Genomic DNA, 19,524 nt, shown 5'->3' with positions numbered 1-19,524 from the left:
GTAAAACAAGATTATTAAATTTATTACCAAGGAACAGATCATAGAATCATAGAATATAAGGGTTGGAAGGGACCCCAGAAGGTCATCTAGTCCAACCCCCTGCTCGAAGCAGGACCAATTCCCAGTTAAATCATCCCAGCCAGGGCTTTGTCGAGCCTGACCTTAAAAACCTCTAAGGAAGGAGATTCTACCACCTCCCTAGGTAACGCATTCCAGTGTTTCACCACCCTCTTAGTGAAAAAGTTTTTCCTAATATCCAATCTAAACCTCCCCCACTGCAGCTTGAGACCATTACTCCTCGTTCTGTCATCTGCTACCATTGAGAACAGTCTAGAGCCATCCTCTTTGGAACCCCCTTTCAGGTAGTTGAAAGCAGCTATCAAATCCCCCCTCATTCTTCTCTTCTGCAGGCTAAACAATCCCAGCTCCCTCAGCCTCTCCTCATAAGTCATGTGTTCCAGACCCCTAATCATTTTTGTTGCCCTTCGCTGGACTCTCTCCAATTTATCCACATCCTTCTTGAAGTGTGGGGCCCAAAACTGGACACAGTACTCCAGATGAGGCCTCACCAATGTCGAATAGAGGGGAACGATCACGTCCCTCGATCTGCTCGCTATGCCCCTACTTATACATCCCAAAATGCCATTGGCCTTCTTGGCAACAAGGGCACACTGCTGACTCATATCCAGCTTCTCGTCCACTGTCACCCCTAGGTCCTTTTCCGCAGAACTGCTGCCTAGCCATTCGGTCCCTAGTCTGTAGCGGTGCATTGGGTTCTTCCGTCCTAAGTGCAGGACCCTGCACTTATCCTTATTGAACCTCATCAGATTTCTTTTGGCCCAATCCTCCAATTTGTCTAGGTCCTTCTGTATCCTATCCCTCCCCTCCAGCGTATCTACCACTCCCAGTTTAGTATCATCCGCAAATTTGCTGAGAGTGCAATCCACACCATCCTCCAGATCATTTATGAAGATATTGAACAAAACCAGCCCCAGGACCGACCCTTGGGGCACTCCACTTGATACCGGCTGCCAACTAGACATGGAGCCATTGATCACTACCCGTTGAGCCCGACAATCTAGCCAGCTTTCTACCCACCTTATAGTGCATTCTTCCAGCCCATACTTCCTTAACTTGCTGACAAGAATACTGTGGGAGACCGTGTCAAAAGCTTTGCTAAAGTCAAGAAACAATACATCCACTGCTTTCCCTTCATCCACAGAACCAGTAATCTCATCATAAAAGGCGATTAGATTAGTTAGGCATGACCTTCCCTTGGTGAATCCATGCTGGCTGTTCCTGATCACTTTCCTCTCATGCAAGTGCTTCAGGATTGATTCTTTGAGGACCTGCTCCATGATTTTTCCAGGGACTGAGGTGAGGCTGACTGGCCTGTAGTTCCCAGGATCCTCCTTCTTCCCTTTTTTAAAGATTGGCACTACATTAGCCTTTTTCCAGTCATCCGGGACTTCCCCCGTTCGCCACGAGTTTTCAAAGATAATGGCCAATGGCTCTGCAATCACAGCCGCCAATTCCTTCAGCACTCTCGGATGCAACTCGTCCGGCCCCATGGACTTGTGCTCGTCCAGCTTTTCTAAATAGTCCCTAACCACCTCTATCTCCACAGAGGGCTGGCCATCTCTTCCCCATTTTGCGATGCCCAGCGCAGCAGTCTGGGAGCTGACCTTGTTCGTGAAAACAGAGGCAAAAAAAGCATTGAGTACATTAGCTTTTTCCACATCCTCTGTCACTAGGTTGCCTCCCTCATTCAGTAAGGGGCCCACACTTTCCTTGGCTTTCTTCTTGTTGCCAACATACCTGAAGAAACCCTTCTTGTTACTCTTGACATCTCTTGCTAGCTGCAGCTCTAGGTGCGATTTGGCCCTCCTGATATCATTCCTACATGCCCGAGCAATATTTTTATACTCTTCCCTGGTCATATGTCCAACCTTCCACTTCTTGTAAGCCTCTTTTTTATGTTTAAGATCCGCTAGGATTTCACCATTAAGCCAAGCTGGTCGCCTGCCATATTTACTATTCTTTCGACTCATCGGGATGGTTTGTCCCTGTAACCTCAACAGGGATTCCTTGAAATACAGCCAGCTCTCCTGGACTCCTTTCCCCTTCAAGTTAGTCCCCCAGGGGATCCTGGCCATCCGTTCCCTGAGGGAGTCGAAGTCTGCTTTCCTGAAGTCCAGGGTCCGTATCCTGCTGCTTACCTTTCTTCCCTGCGTCAGGATCCTGAACTCAACCAACTCATGGTCACTGCCTCCCAGATTCCCATCCACTTTTGCTTCCCCCACTAATTCTACCCGGTTTGTGAGCAGCAGGTCAAGAAAAGCGCCCCCCCGCCTAGTTGGCTCCTCTAGCACTTGCGCCAGGAAATTGTCCCCTACGCTTTCCAAAAACTTCCTGGATTGTCTATGCACCGCTGTATTGCTCTCCCAGCAGATATCAGGAAAATTAAAGATGTGTAAGTGATTCCGAGTAGAAGGAATTGGGATAGAAGTGGTTACAAACAAAAGGAAACATATGCTTTGAAGACTGAAACCTATCTTAACAAACTAGAGTCTCTTGTTTGGAATAGCTTTCTCACCACAGTCATTCCTCCAGCATGGCTGGCGAGTCCTTAAACCAGGATCCCACACAGAGTGCTTTGTTTCTTTGTCTCCTCAGGTGAAGAATGCCAAAATGGCTTTCTCTGAGTTTCTCTTCCCTTGTGACTCAGCTTGCTGTGGCAGGTAGGGAGCTGACACCACATTAATTTATCTCCTCTCCCCACCCCTCATGATAATTTATCTCCCTCTCTGTCTCCTCATGATAGTTAAGTGGCCATCTCCCCCACTGGCTAGTTTGATGGCTTTGTTCACCTTTTATGTAAACATACTTCCATGGTCTCTCCTTGCTCAGTTTACACTGGAGACACATTCAAGCTGGCAGAACCACATTTCTTTGTCCTGGGGCGGGAGGCTGGGGGAGCCGTAAGCCCTCTCTGCCAAACACATGTTAAGAACATATTGCCAGCCCATATTTATAATTTTTCATATATCACCTGTACATACACCACACAATAACGCTTATGACCAGCACATTGCCAGTTCAGATATGATACCTTACATGACCCCCTTTAGATTAAAGTTATGACAGCAGAAAGAAAAGGAGGACTTGTGGCACCTTAGAGACTAACCAATTTATTTGAGCATGAGCTTTCGTGAGCTACAGCTCACTTATGCTCAAATAAATTGGTTAGTCTCTGAGGTGCCACAAGTCCTCCTTTTCTTTTTGCGAATACAGACTAACACGGCTGTTCCTCTGAAACCTGTCATTATGACAGCAGTGAGTTGAGTGCACTGAGCTGGTCAGGCCAGCTGTCACTGCTTGATACCAGGAAGCCCCTTACCCTCTGGCACTGGGATGCTCTTAGGGTCACACTTTCATATTAAGAGGTCATCACACTCAACGTCAAGGCCGTGCATAGCTCTGCCCTGTCTACGTCTCATAAAACCCAGTACCCTGACTCTCACCCGATGTTCTGCCAAATTGCCTCTCGCACCTCCTTGCCTTCTTTCCCCCCCCCCCCCCCCGCTGCCCTCCCAGCACCATTCTTCATGCCAGGAGCCTCCTCTCTCATCCTTTGGACCATGCCATCCCGCTCCTCCCCCCTCCAAATTCCTCCTCAGAATGCTCTCCTTTCAGTCCATTGCTGACATCCACTCCTGCCTCCTTGCCAAGCTTGGTGGGACAGCCATAGTGCTGCTATGTAGTAATGTTAGGAATGCAGAGATGTAACAATGTTGTGAGCACTGTGGGTTACCAGGTCAGGGAGAAGTAGTTGTATATTGAGTTGTTGCAATTTCCTATGTGACTATCTTGATCTAATTTATATTGGAGGTAGTGGAATGTCTGTTATATGCCTAGAATGCTCAAATTCCATGGGGTCTGTGCATGAAGGCGGCACAATAGCTTCCCAGATAGGACCAAGCAAAGACAGTGGGGCAAGCTGTTAGCTTCAAGGCTCCCGTCTCCCATGAGTTGCAGACCCATTTTGCCAGAGCTGGGAGTCCACAGATCAAAGAGCAATAAACAGTTAAAAAGGAAGTTGATTCCTGCAAAGGGGAGTGAGTTGCCTGGGCTGTCCGGGGCATTGTCAATGAGCCCTAACAGGCTGACACAGAGAAAGGGTCTGCCAAAGAGTCTACAGGAAATTAGTCCTTCCAGATATCCCATGTGGAAGATGGTTAACCACCTGGTAAGTTAGAGATGCGGAGAGTCTGATTTATTGCCTTTAAGGTATGCTTTCTCTGAAATGTTTGTGTTCTAAATAAATAATACTTGGCTTTATTGAGGCTGTCTGCTCACTGATTATTACTGTCATTGTCCTGAAGAGAACAGAATTGCAGAGACTGGCCTAAATCAGACCTGCTGAGGTAAGTCATGGTTGATACACGGGAGATTCTCAGACCGGGCCCTGGGTTGCAATCACCTGATTTCACCCCAAGAGAGGGGGTGCACTCAGAGAGACTAGGTGCAATTTGCCTGGTGACAGTGGAGCAAGCCGGTCTGTGCTAACTTACATAACGAATGATTTGGAGTATTTAAACACTATGGTTCATGTTCCAGCCACTTTGTGTTGTGCTGCTGGTGCAAAGCCAGTGTAGCCAACCATGGGAAGATCACACCAGTGCAGGAGGCTCTTCAGAAGGCATAGGGCTAGCGTGATGATTTCTACCCAACCTCTGTCTCCTGATTGCAGCCTCAGGGGGCATGGTGGAAGCTGACCTCAATCCGCAGCTGCCAGTGGCTACTCAGGGTTATTTGCAGCCATCCAGCTGGATGGGGCCTGGAGTCCAAGAGGGGATCCCTGGTTATCCTAGGGATAAGGGGCCCCAGCTGAGCCATCCCCTTCCCCTTCCCTTCCTTACTGCTGCTTCCTCTGTCAGGGAAACCCCGTGGTCATTTGGGTTTGGTTCCCTTGGAGGCACCATTGTTATGTTGCTCCAGGGGAAAGCCCGGCTAGGTCCCACTTCCTGTCCCCAGTTCTCGGCACAATTGTTACAACCTGCATCATTTCCAAAGGCTGTCACCACTAACGGCCCATGTTTCCAGAGGTTAGGGGTGCGGGTGGCAGTTCCTGACTGCCAGCATTCTTGCTCAAAGCGTAGTGAGGCCTCCCGCCCGCTTTGCTACTGCTTGGAGTGCTGCTTCCTGCTAAAGCTAGACAGAGGGAATCTGCAGGTCAAATTATGCTCTTGGTGACACCTGTGCCAGGCCCACTGCTCTGTAACTGGGAATTGTTGCTGGTGATGTCTAGAGGGAATACAGTCCAGCTCTCCAAGTCTTGCCTGTGGTGGCTCTCCAGGGCTAAGAGGAGTGGGAAAATTTGGTTTTGTTTCTAAAGTCAGTCGATGTGATGCTGAATGAACAGGGAGATCACGTGCCTTACAGAGCATGGTGTCTTTTTACCTACTCGCTTTTTAGAGTAGAACTGCACTTCAGTATTAACAACAATGGGAGAAATCCTGGGCCCATTGAAGTCAATGGGAGTTTTTCTATTGACTTCAATACAACCAAGATTTCACCCTATCTGTTGCCCCCTGCCCAGCTCCCAACAAAAAAGGGTGTCTGAAACTATTCAAATTAAATAACTGATTTTTTTAATTGTTGGGTTGGTTTATTTTCCTTTTACTTTCCAGCCTGTTTTTCTGAAAGTCTACATAGACTTCCTCCCATACCAAGTGAGGGAAGCATTGATTAGACTTGATTTACTGCAGTAAATGATAAATGTGGCAAAGAAATTGATTCACACCCCTGGAGTGAGTGGGGCACATAGCTCTCCACCATGGACACAGCTAAAGATTGTCAGAACTTGAGCTGGTTGTCTCAAGGCTGGGGAGCCAAACAGGGAAACACGTCAAACAGATAAATAGCTTTGCTGTTTGGAGCACTCCATGGAGGCCATTTGTTTCCAAGATAAGGAAGAATACACTCCAAAGCAGTGAAAAGATAAGCCAGAAGAGCAAAATGAATGGGAAATTGCTTGGGGCTTGTTTGGACACAGGAACACTTGAAGTGAATATCCCTCCACCCCCGACCCCCAGGGAAAAGCTGCTAATATGGATGTTTTTCTTAAAATATTATGATATACTATTCTGACACACACTAATATTACAGCATGCTAACATAGGCAACACGCTAGCAAATGGGACCCATATCTGTTTTCTTGCAATGTGAATAACTCTGATCTTTCTTCTCCTTCTCACCGATACATTTCTCTCCCTTATAGTAGCCTGTGGGTTGCAGCATGTAGGTATGTGAGGGTTATGTGTGGTTATTTTGTTTGACCATGATAAGACAGAGATTGAAATACTATGGTTCCTCAAAAATAATGCTATTTTACTTTGGGAGGTTTGGGTAGGAGGGACAGAACCTTCAGAGTTAACATGATGTGTTCGGAAACCTGGCTTGCATCACAAAAGACGAGAGCTTGGTAATGTGGTTCTTTCTTATTAGATTGTCAAGGTGGGTGAGGCAATATCTTTTATTGGACCAACTTACGTTGGTGAGAGAGACAAGCTTTTGAGCTTAATGCAAAGTTCTTCTTCAGGTCTGGGAAATGTCTTATTAAACATTTGTCATGCTGCAAAGCCATACACAGTTCAGCACTATTGACGGTCTGTTCAGAAGAAGCCTAGAACATGAACAGGAGCAGTATATTTAAGGTCAGGATTAAGATACGCTGGCAGAGCTCCATGAGGAAGCTTGCACATCGGTCCACTGTTTTCCTGAAAGCAAAGTTTCCTGGTTTAAATATTTAAGAAGGCAAATGGGAGAGTTATCAAGTGATTATAATGAAAGAGAGGAGGATGCTTTCCTGGTTAAGGCACTGTCCTTGTACTCAGGAGTTCACTATTCAATCTAGTCTCTGCTTTGGACTTTCCTTGTGACCTTAGGCAAGTCACTTAAGGTCAATTCTCTGGTCAGCTCTTTTGCACTGCATATGCAGCCTTAAAACAGCCAGGGCGAGACAGTGGAGATGCCCCCTTACAAGGAACCCTCTGCTTATAGAAATCTGGCAGAGGCATTTCTGCTTCCTCCATTGCCAGCTGCCCCCTCCACTCCTGGCATTGGGGGAGCGAAGGCACATTCGGAAGGGGAGGGAATGGATGGGGCATGGGAGCGTGGAGCTCCGCTATGACCAATCCTTCACTGGTCCCTGCCTAACCGTCTGCCAGTGGGATAAATAAGGGCTCTCCCTGTGCTATCCTAACATGCACTGGGGCCGGACAGCTCTGAATCAGGTTGCTGCAACTGGCTCCTGGTAGCTGCCGCTCCCCAGTATGTCTGTCTGAGCTCTGTTTGGACCCTTAATCTCTCTGTGCCTCAGTTCCCCAATCTGTAAAACGCAGATGATGATCTTTCCACCTTTGCCTGTCTTGTCTATTTAGTCTAAGCTCTTTGTTGCAGAGTCCATCTCTTACTACGTGGATGTACTGTACCTAGCACAATGAGGCCCCAGTTTCAGAGGGGGGCCTCTGTATACTACTGTAATATAATAATAGAGAATACTAACTAGCTGCCAAGGCTCCTGGGTTCTTTTTTTGACTCTGCTACTGACTCTCTTTGAACCTGGACAAGAGTCCTGGACTCAAATTTTCAGAACTTTTCCCTAATGTTTTTGTGCCCCAGTTTTTGGGCATCCAACTTTGGAGGCACGTAGGGTCTGATTGTCCAACTGACCTCAGTTGGAATTGCAGGTGCTCAACACTCCTGAAAATTAGACCAAGGGGACTTCATTCAGGAGCCAAAAAAGTCCAGAATAATAATAATTTTAAAAAGCGGTGAGGGGAGAGAATGCTTCTGAAATGTTGTCTGTCCTTTTCTCTCTCTCTCTCGGTGGGTGGGTGTATACCCTTCTGTGAAATGGGCCTCAGAATGCCTACCACACAGGGGGGATTGTGAGGCTGGCTTACTGTTTCTACTGTGCTTTCACATCTTCAGCGGAAAGGCCTGGTAGAAGTGCTTGGCATTCTATTATTTCATGAGCAAGGGCTTTTTTTCAAGCAGCTAATTTGCCTAGCTTGAATTCTGTATTTAGCTGGGGTTCATTAATTGTACAAAAAGGAAAGTTAGGAAACAGTGCAAACACAGAATATTTATTTGTTATGGGAAACTGCCATGAAATCTTCATTTTCATTTGTGAAATGCAGTCTCTCTGCAAACGAACCTCCGTGTGATATTAAATTGCCAAGGATTCTCCACACTTGTATTACCTTGGCTTTTACACTAAAATAAATATACGACTGGGAACTTAATTCGTCAGGCTTCACCAAGAGTACTAGAATCATAGAATATCAGGGTTGGAAGGGACCTCAGGAGGTCATCTAGTCCAACCCCCTGCTCAAAGGAGGGCCAATCTCCCAATTTTTGCCCCAGATCCCTAAATGGCCCCTTCAAGGATAGAACTCATAACCCTGGGTTTAGCAGGCCAATGCTCAAACCACTGAGCTATCCCTCCCGCCATGAGCTATCCCTCCCCCATCATACTAGCTGATGATCTCTGCACTAGTGGCTACAATCGCAGCGTAGATGAGACCTTCAGAGTTATTTCCTCTGGCAGCAGGTAGGCAAACACTCCCTCTGCTATTACTCTTGAAAAGGCCTGTCTTCAGTCCTTCCCTTCTGCTTAGGCATTGTAGGAGGAAAACTGTCAGCACAATGTCTTTGTTCTCTGAAGGATCCAGAATTTGACTGGGACTCTTGCCTTGCCCCTTCTGAAGCTCTTAAAAGGATAACTCCATATCGTGTGATCTGAGCCATCCTCTGTATCTGAATACTGTGTGAAAACTGTTGGCAGAGTCCAGATTTCCAAAGCAGCTTCCAAAGGACATTGTGTCTTTATGGCGAGCAGTGTGGTACAAGGTCATCAGTCGTTCCCCTGAGCCCCTATCTCACTGTTTAGAATCCAAAGAGAGAAAAGGAGTACTTGTGGCACCTTAGAGACTAACCAATTTATTTGAGCAAAGCTTATGCTCAAATAAATTGGTTAGTCTCTAAGGTGCCACAAGTACTCCTTTTCTTTTTGTGAATACAGACTAACACGGCTGTTACTCTGAATCCAAAGAGAGGCTTTGAGTTGGCAGCCTGTCACATGAGTCACTCTCTTTATCAGGGCAACTGTAGCATAGGTTGTTAAGGGGGCAGAGAACTAACCACTGGAAGCTAAGATTCCTCTCCAGGAGTGACATTTGCCCCTATGCTCCACTTCATCCTATTGTGACGACTTCAACAATACATAGGCCTTGTTTCGGCCTTCTGCACCAGGGCTGAGTATCGTCTTCAGTGCTGTCTTGCCCTTGTTGGTGTTAATGATGCAGATCAGGACCAGTAAAGCTAGATTTATTCTAAATGAGCAGCTCCATGCTGACCAAAAGGATGCACTGCCCTCCTGTCCTCATAACTCACTTATGACCCCTTTTTTGGGGGCTGGGAGAGGTTACTGATCCCCACATTCAATCAGATTCTGAAGAATCAAATGGCACACTCTCCAGCTCAGATGGTTTCTAGACAGGGCCTATCCCCGGAGTCTGGGCATTATAGGAAATACCTCTACTTGATGTTTGTTTCACCTATAACTTGCTTTGCTTTAGTAAACCAGAATAACTAGTGCTAATGCAAAAACCTCTCCCAGGCTGCTGCTTCTGGCAACCAGATCACATTTCAGGAGAGGACAAATGGATCATCTCAAATTCCTTCAGTTATCTTAACGTAGCTTTGTGCATCCCAGCTCTCCACCCATCCCAACCACTTTGTTCTGTCACCCCCTTACATATGACTTCATATTAGCACTATTCAGCAATGAGCCAGCTGTTCAAAGGGGGAAGGGTGACTTACCTCTGATGACATAAGATAGAGAGATGACATCACCCTGGTTGTGAGAACCCCCCCTAGCCTTTCATAGAGCAGTAGCTGCAAAGAATGAGGACAAGAGGAAGGAGAGGTGAGAGCAGGGCAGGACTCACAAGTCAGAGGATCAGTTCAGCATTCATCTTGACTAGGCTGAGAGAGAACATTAAGAAAATAAGAACAGCCATCCTGGGTCAGACCAAAGGTCCATCTAGCCCAGTATCCTGTCGTCTGACAGTGGCCAATGCCAGGTGCCCCAGAGGGAATGAACAGAACAGGTAATCGTCAAGTGATCCATCCCCTGTCACCCATTTTTTTGAACCCTATTATAGCGTTGGCCTTCACAACATCCTCTGGCAAGGAGTTCCACAGGTTGACTGTGCATTGTATGAAGAAATACTTCCTTCTTCTTTGAGTGCTTGTTGACATCCATTCCACATTAGGTGTGTGCGCGCCACGTCCACGAGCGTCGGAAACTTTTCCCCTTAGCTGCTCCCGTCGTGCCGGAGGGCCCCCCGAGTGGCACCACTGCGCCCTGCATATATACCCCCGTCAGCCCGACCCCCTCCAGTTCCTTCTTACCTTCTGTGGTGGCGTTGGAACAACCCCTCTCTCTCTCTTTCTCTCTCTCTCGTAGAAGAGCAGTCCCTTAGCCTTTAGAGTAGCTGTTATCAGTTCATTTTACATATAGATTGTGAACACTTAAGTGATTAGGAGCTTGGAGGCCTCCAGCACCTGCCTGGGGCCGTGGGGCATGCTGCAGGCCCACGGCTTCAAGGCTTGTGCCACGTGCCGCAAACCCATGCCAGTTAGTGACCCCCCACGACTCGTGTCTACGTTGCCTGGGGGACGGACATCAAACTGAAAGGTGTAGGATTTGCAAGGCGTTCAAGCCAAGGACAAGGAAAGAGAGAGACTTTCGCCTAAAGCAACTGTTGATGGAGGCCACATTGCAGCTGCCGGGCCCGGAGCGCCCGACACCGGCTCAGCCTTCCTCGGTGCGTAGTGCCCCGGAGCCGTCGGGAGGCCCAGCACCGGTGAAGCACTGTAAACTGTCGGCCCCGGAGCGCCAGGCTAGGCCCCGGCACCGATTGTCCTCCCCAGTGCGGCCCCTGATGCAGCCGAAAGGAAGGCGCGGTCGTTCCCCGCACAGGAGGCTGGGGCCTCCCAAGGCCCCAAGCGCCGACAAGAGCGGGAAGGCCATGGTACCGGCACTGACATGGGCGGTCCCGGCAGCACAAGCCCCCCCGAGCCCAGACCTCAGTGAGCTCAGTGCGGACGACGGGCTCGAGGGCATAACGGATCAGCCCTCTACGCCCAACACCTTTGAGGCTGCAAAGGGCCTCATTGAGCTGTCAGCGGCGAGCCCCCTCCCGTATGGGGAGAACCCTCCGGCACCCGTGCCTCGGGTACCTTCAAGGGGTAAGCCGGTCATGGTGGGCCACTCGAAGACACCGGCATGGCACCGCTCCCAGAGTTGGTCCCGGTCGAGCTCCGACTCCGCAGACTCGCACTTGCCAGCGGCCCAGAAGGAGGTTGCGGCTCCGGCAGCGGGTCGACACGAAGAAGCAGCAGAGAGGGCATGCCGCTCTCCGGCACCGCCCAGAGACCGGCACTGGGAGGAGTTGAGATGGCCCTTGCCAGAGGTCTCCCGCAGATGGTCCCAGTCCAGGGAACGCCGGCACTGGTCCCGGTCCCAGTCTCGGTCCCGGTCCCAGGGATACCGGTACCACTCCCGGTCCCGCTAGGCCAGGAGCCACTCATTCTCCCGCCAGAGCAGATCGTTGGCACTGCCATGGCCTTTGCGATCGGCGTCGCCACAGTTCGGTGCTGGCTCCGGCCGCTATAGCTACCCGCACTGGGGCCCGGACAGCAGGGACCCTCAGGGGAGCTGGCAACCCCAATGGGGGTCGCCAGGCCATTGGCCCTTCTGGACCCCCTGGGCCTATCAGGAGTGCCAAGGGACCCACTCCAAGGCAAGTTACTCGGTACAGTGGTCCTGGTTCCTGCACCGATGCCAGACAGTGCCGGAGGCAACAGTATCCAGGCCTCCAGCATCCCCCCAGCATAGACCGGAGAGTCCCATGGACTTCCGCCCCGGCCTGAGCCGGGGGCCCCTACCACGGGAGATGGGGAGCAGGAGGACCAACCAGAGGGGGTCGTGCAGCAGCTAATCTCCTCGTCTTTTCCTGATGAGGCGGTGGTGGGTACAGAGGTGTCCGGCCCCCTGCCAATAGACCATAGAGACCACCAGGAACTGCTGCACAGAGTTGCCCAAAATTTGGGGTTGCAGGCCGAGGAGACTGTTGAGCAGGAGGACCCCATGGTAGACATTTTGAACCCCAAAGGTCCATCCAGAATAGCGCTCCCGCTCATTACGACCATTCAGTCTAACTATAAGACTATATGGCAGACCCCGACCTCCGGCTCTCCAACGGTTAAAGGAGTGGAGTGTAAATACTTTGCCACATCTAAGGGCTATGAGTTCCTATTCTGCCACCCGAGTCCATGCTCCCTAGTGGTTTCAGTGGTGAACAAAAGGGAGCGCCATGGACAGCAGGCCCTGGCCCCTAAGGCCAAGGAGGCAAAATGCCTGGACCTTTTTGGTAGAAAGGTGTACTCATCTGGGGGCCTTGAGCTGAGGATTGCGAACCAGCAGGCCATCCTCAACAGGCACAATTTCAACTCCTGGGTGGCGGTGGAGAAGTTTAAGGACAACCTCCCGCAAGGTTCCCAACAGGAGTTCACAGCCCTGGTGGACGAGGGCAAGGCAGTAACCAAGACCTCTCTCCAGGCCTCCTTGGATTTGGCAGATGCGGTGGCTAGAACAATCATGTCAGGGGTGGTCATGAGGCGCTCGGCGTGGCTCCAGGAGTCAGGCCTGCCCCCCAAGGTCCAGAATACGCTCCAGGACCATCCCTTCGAAGGGTCCAGGCTCTTCTCGGGTCAGACAGACGCGAGGCTGCATAGCCTCAAGGACTCGTGAGCTATGCTCAAGTCGCTGGGAGTGCACACCCCGGCGACTCAGAGGAAGCCCTTTAAGCCACAGCCTCCCCCTCAACGCCAGTACCAGCCTCGCCATAGGCATGAGCCTTACCGTAGGCGAGGCAGGAATAACAGGCGACGGTGCAACAATAATAATAACAATAATGCGCAAGGCCAGAACCAAGGCCAGCACAAACCCCAGCCAGGCACTAAGCCAGGCTCTTGAAGGTGCACTCGAGGATAGCGTACCAGACCATTCACCGGATCCATCCCTTTGTTTCCTGAACCGCCTGTCCCGTTTCTCCCGTGCGTGATCCACCATTACGTCAAACCGTTGGGTCTTATGCATGGTGCAGAACAGGTACTCGCTGCAGTTCGCCTCCCTCTCCCCCCACCCCCCTTCCCCGCCCCTCTTCAGGGACCCCTCTCAGGAGCGTCTCCTAGAGGAGGAAGGCCGCTCGCTGCTACAGGCAGGGGTGGTGCCTCATGGCCTAAGGGGAAAAGGTTTCTACTCCCAGTACTTCCTCATCCCCAAGGCCAAAGGGGGCCTTCGCCCAATCCTAGACCTGCGCAGGCTCAACAAATTCCTGATCAAGGTCTGGTTCTGCATGGTGTCTCTGGGCACCATCATCCCTTCCCTGGATCCGGGGGACTGGTACGCCGCCCTTGACATGAAGGACGCGTATTTTCATATCGCCATTTTCCCAGTACATCGGCGGATCCTACGCTTCACCACGGGCCAAGAACATTACCAGTTTGCGGTTCTCCCATTCGGTCTAGCCGCGGCCCCACGGGTTTCACGAAGTGCATGGTGGTGGCGGCGGCCTTCTTACAGAGGCAGAGAATCCGGGTGTACCCGTACCTCGACAGCTGGCTCCTGGCGGGCAGATCTGAGGCGGAGGTGTGGGGCCATGTGGAGGTGGCCCTGAGATTGTTCCGCGAACTGGGGCTCCTGGTCAACGTCCCCAAGTCCACACTTGTACCCACGCAGAGAGTGGAATTCATAGGGGCGGTCCTGGACGCGGTGCAGGCCAGGGCAAGCCTTCCAGGATCCCGATTCCGGGCTTTCCAGCAAGCGGTGGCCTCCCTGCATCAGTCAGACAATGGCCAGGTGCTGCCTGCGGCTGCTGGGCCACATGGCAGCATGCACGCACGTGGTCAGGTATGCCAGACTGAGACTCAGGACTTAGCAGGCGTGGCTCGCTCGGGTGTACCGCCCAGGCAGGGACCCCCTGGACTTGGTAGTAACAGCCCCAAGGGACGTGCTGGACTTTCTGCTGTGGTGGCAGTCCCAGCCTGTAGTTTGCAAAGGCATCCCCTTTGCCGCCCCACTTCTGGACCTGACACTGGTGACGGACACATCAGACCACGGATGGGGGGCTCACCTGGGGGACCTCATGACGCAGGGGTTGTGGTCCAGAGCAGAGCGGTCGCTCCCTATCAGCGTGAAGGAGCTCAGGGCGGTTCGTCATGCCTCCCAGACCTTTCACGCCACTCTCAGTGGTCACAGCATGACAGTTCTGACAGACAACACTACTGCCATGTTTTATATAAACAAGCAGGGCGGGGCTCATTCCTCACCACTCTGTCGCAAGGCTCTCCTCCTCTGGGACCTTTGCATAGCCCATGCGATTCACCTCGAAGCATCCTATGTCCCGGGGGTGTGGAATGAGCTGGTGGACTCCCTCAGCAGGTCGTACCGCATGCTGGAGTGGATGCTCAGGGTGGACGTTGTGCTTTCGTTCTTCCGTATGGTGGGGGTTTCCCCGGGTAGATCTGTTTGCCACCAGGGCCATCGCCCAGTGCCCGCGGTTCTGCTCATTCCAGGGCCGCAGCCCGGGCTTACTCGCGGACGTGTTTGCGGTCCCGTGGAGAGGGGGCTTGATGTATGCCTTCCCCCTGCTCCCCTTGGTGCACAAGGTCCTGCTCAAGATGCCCAGGGACAGGGCGGCGGAGATCCTCATCGCCCCAGCCGGGGCCCGCCAACACTGGTACACATCGCTCCTAGAACTGTCGGTGGAGGCCCCAGTAGTCCTGCCCCTACACCAGACCTCATTAGACATGATGGCGGGTGGCTTCTCCACCCCGACCTGCAGTCACCGCACCTGACAACGTGGAGGCTCTGTGGCTAAATGCCCTGGAAAGCCAGTGCTCCCTTCCTGTGCAGCAGATTCTGCTTGGCAGTAGAAAGCCCTCTACCAGGGTGGCCTATATGGCCAACTGGAAAAGGTTCTCGTGTTGGTGTGAATCCTGACAGGTGCGGCCAGGCCAAGCCCCGGTGCAGGCCATTCTGGAGAACCTCCTGCACCTCAAGCAGCAAGGGCTAGCCCCGTCCTCACTCAGAGTGCACCTGGCGGCCATCTCCGCCTTCATCCGGGGTTCTCAGGGGGCTTGGTGTTTTCCCACCCAATGGTGGGGCAGTTCCTTAAAGGATTGGAGAGGGTGTTCCCATACTCTTGCCCCCCAGTCCCTCCATGGAACCTTAACCTGGTCCTTTCTAAACTCATGGGACCCCCTTTCGAGCTCCTCGCTACCTGTTCTCTCCTCCACCTTTCCTGGAAGGTGGTGTTTCTGGTTGCCATTACCTCAGCCAGAAGGGTGTCCAAACTGAGGGCCCTCACCTCTGAGCCACCGTACGCAGTATTTCACAAGGACAAGGTGCAGCTCCGGCCGCACCCCAAGTTCCTCCCTAAGGTGGTCTCCCAATTCCATCTGGGCCAGGACATTTGTCTGCCGGTGTTCTTCCTGAAACCCCATATGGACCCGAGTCACCGCAGCTTGCACACCTTGGATGTGCATTGAGCGCTGGCATTCTATATGGAGTGCACCAAGCCCTTTCGCAAGTCTGCGCAGCTGTTTGTGGCTGTAGCCGAGAGGGTAAAAGGCCTCCCAGTGTCGGCGCAGCGGATTTCGTCTTGAATTACGAGCTGCATCCGGGTGTGCTATGAGCTTGCAGGTGTTCCGGTCATGGCCCGCTCGATCAGGGCGCAGGCAACTTCCACGGCGTACTTGTCACAGGTCCCGATCCAGGAGATCTGCAGAGCAGCCACCTGGTCCTCGGTGCACACCTTCACGACCCACTACGCGGTCAACAGCAGGCCAGAGAGGACGCGGCAGTTGGCAGAGCAGTCCTCCAAGCAGTGACTCCTACCCTCCTCCAGAGGTAAGCTTGTGATTCAGCTAATGTGGAATGGACGTGAACAAGCACTCGAAGAAGAAAAAACGGGTACTTACCTTCTCGTAACTGTTCTTCTTCGAGATATGTTGTTCACGTCCATTCCACCCCCCCTCCGCTCCTCTGTCGGAGTCGCCGTCAAGAAGGAACTGGAGGGGGTTGGGCCGGCGGGGGTATATATGCGGGGCACAGTGGCGCCACTCGGGGGGCCCGACGGGAGCCACTAAGGGAAAAAGTTTCCGACGCTCGTGCACGTGGCGCGCGCACACCTAATGTGGAATGGACGTGAACAACACCTCTCGAAGAACAACAGTTACGAGAAGGTAACTAACCATTTTTTTTGTTTGATTTAAACCTGCTGCCTATTATTTTCATGTGGTGACCCCTAGTTCTTGTGCTATGAGGAGTAAATAACACTTCTTACTCATTTACTCCACACCAGTCATGATTTTATAGACCTCTATCATATCCCCTCTTAGTGGTCTCTTTTCCAAGCTGAAAAGTCCCAGTCTTATTAATCTCTTTTCATATGGCAGCTGTTCCATAGCCCTACTCATTTTTGTTGCCCTTTTCTGAACCTTTTCCAATCCCAATATAAATGTTGCCCCAAAACAGCATGTGAATGTAGGAGGAGGGACATTCAACAATTGGCCTTAAGTCAGAGAACTGCAGTTCCATGTGTTGGCGGCTACGGAGCAAGTCATAAACTACAAGAAAAAGCCAGAAGTGCCTCTTCTTGGAGCAATAACTTTGCAAGCTATAGCTGTGCAATTCACTCTGACATCAGAGGAAAGGTATACAGTGGTTAACATCATGCCATCTAATTACTCACGGATGTGTGGGAGACTTGGGTGAATAACTCATACACGTTAATGGGGCATAAATCACCCACATGCCACGATCAGAATAACCCCCTTTAAATTATACCATTAAATATTCCTGGCAGGGAGAAGGGGTTGATAAGGGACCCTGCCTACATGATGTGTAATTGGTTTGTGCCTCATGTCCACGATTTTTGGTGATTGGCAGAAACGTCCTATTGACAGCAGTAGATAAACTGAAATGCATGTTTTGCTTGATGTTACTCCGCCCATGCTAATATGCTGCATTGTCCATTGACTTGGCTAATTATGTGTATTACAAGTGCATAACGCTCACTGTAGCAGCAGGGGTCCTTACTGTGGAATGAGCAGGATGATTGTTCCATCTGTTCCATCAGAGCAGGCGGGGAGGGGAAGGAGTATGGAGTGAGGAATTACCATTTAGTGCAGGTGCCTCTGGAAAGGGAATCCCATTGCCAGGTGCTGATAGACAGCTCTCCTGTCTCCCCTGAATGTTTAATTACAGTATATTGAGACTTCCCATTTAAAATTAGAGCAGGTAATTGCAACTGAAGTTTGGAAACAAAGTGGGGAATATGGTAGCGTTGAATCTGTTTCACCGCAGAGACCTGCATTTACAGTTCTGTGAGATTCACTTCCCATTCAGCTGAATCTGAAAACGATTACATGGAATTAAATTATTTATTTTAAAATCGGAATGTAACAGCGTAAGTGCAGCAATAATTCAAAATATTTGAGGCTGGGAATCTGTATTTAAATTAAGACATTTTAAAATGCAAATATAGTGATGCTTCATTATAAAGGCCTCGATCCAGGAGTGCATTCCTATTCAGGCCACCATTTAATCTCTTGCTTAAATATGACCCTGGAAAGGTAGTACAGTCTAATGGGCAGAGCATGCAATTGAAGTCTCGTTCTGACTCTGCCACTGACGCACCATCTAGCCTTGGGTAAGTCACTTACCCTGAGGCACAGCTACTGAGAGTTTATGTCTACACTACAAGAGCTAAAATGACCTAGCTATAGCACTGCAGCTATGCTGCTGTAGTGTAGTCATTTACTGCAGAAGGGGGGGGGGGGGGTTCCATTGCTGTAGTAAAGCTAGGTTGAAGTAAAGTAAAGTAAAGTTAGGTTGACGTAAGAATTCTTCCATTGACCTAGCTGCATCTATACTGAGGGTTAGGTTGACCTAACTGCGTCATGCAGGATGTAAAATTTTTCACAACCCTGAACAATGTCGCTAGGTCAAAGTAAGTTTTAGGTGTGGAGCAGGCCTGAGCCTTTTTCCTGCTTAAATTTCCCCCTGGTGTATCTCCATCAGTGATAACAGTAGGAATGTGGTGTAATGTTAGTCCCTTTTAGACCCATTTCCTCCATGCTGCTGCCAGCTGAATCTGGCTGACTTGCATTTAAAAGTATCCCTCCAAACTCTGTCACTTTGTCTGGCTATCTGTCCGTTTGCAGGCAGGGATCATCCCTTCTTGAGTATCCGGAATGGGCCTAGAACATGGTGTGCACAACTGTAAGTAGCAGTAATGTAGTGGGAAATTCTTGGGGGCAGAGGTTAGTGTAGACAAGGCCCCTGTCTGTGTGCTCCTTCTTGGATTAAATAGTCTTACAACTACTTTCCCCCTCTCTCCATCTTGCAGCAGTAATGTGCGGATCGATGTGTGCAGGGGACTTAGACAGTTAAAAGTGCTCTAGCCATACTAAGTCACTTACTTATTTGATCATATTAACAATGTCCAGTATCCTGCTCTATTCAGATAATTTTGGCCATGGTCCTGAGGTCACAATGACAGTATAAGGGCCCAGGGGTATTCAGCACACTTGGGCTCAGTGGTTTGCAATAGCAGATGCCAGTTCAGGATGAAGGATTAAATTCCTACAGTGTCCTATGGGTCTCATGGTCATTTTTGTCACCTTGCTTAGTTACAAAAGTCTGCAGGCATGTAAACCAAACCCTTTAGTCCGAAACTCTATGAGGCATTAAAGCATTAGGGGTAGTAATGGCTATGAGTATATGCAACTGTGATAAAGCTAGTCTCCCTAGGGGGGTTGCATTATTAATAATTATACCATTATACCAATGACACATTGTCACTTTCAGATGTGTCGAATTGATCATAACAATGAATAAGCGCATAGAGTATCACTTGAGTACATGGTTGAAAATTGTTTTAATGAAAAGTCTTAAATTGGGCTTTTCTGGTTAATTGAAAAGATGATGGGTACAAAAAGGTACCAACCTGGCGATGTTTTGTGTGTGTGTGTGTGTGTGTATGTTCTAATCAATTTGCTTTTCAAAGCATAAAAACAAAAGTCTAAGGAGTTCCCACTGCGAGGTGATTTCCCTTGGTGCTGTTCAGTTCACAGTCTCTGTGCTAACTGCTTATTGTGCTAATGGTATCCTCTCCGCAGAGAAAACATTATACTTCAGATCTGAAGTGGTTGGCAGAAGCTATAATTGAGGTGTGAAGTGACTTTCCACATAAGAACATGCTTTTCAGTGTTGGGTTCCTCACTCGTCTTGCCACAGAATGCTATTAACGGAGACTCTTCAGCAATTAGTGTTTATAAATGGGCCTGATAGCATTTGGAGCACTCTGCTTGGATTGC

This window comes from Caretta caretta, chromosome 7 (genome assembly GCF_965140235.1).
Source record: "Caretta caretta isolate rCarCar2 chromosome 7, rCarCar1.hap1, whole genome shotgun sequence".
Lineage (NCBI taxonomy): Eukaryota > Metazoa > Chordata > Testudines > Cheloniidae > Caretta > Caretta caretta.
Note: the sequence above shows the minus strand (reverse complement) of the source record.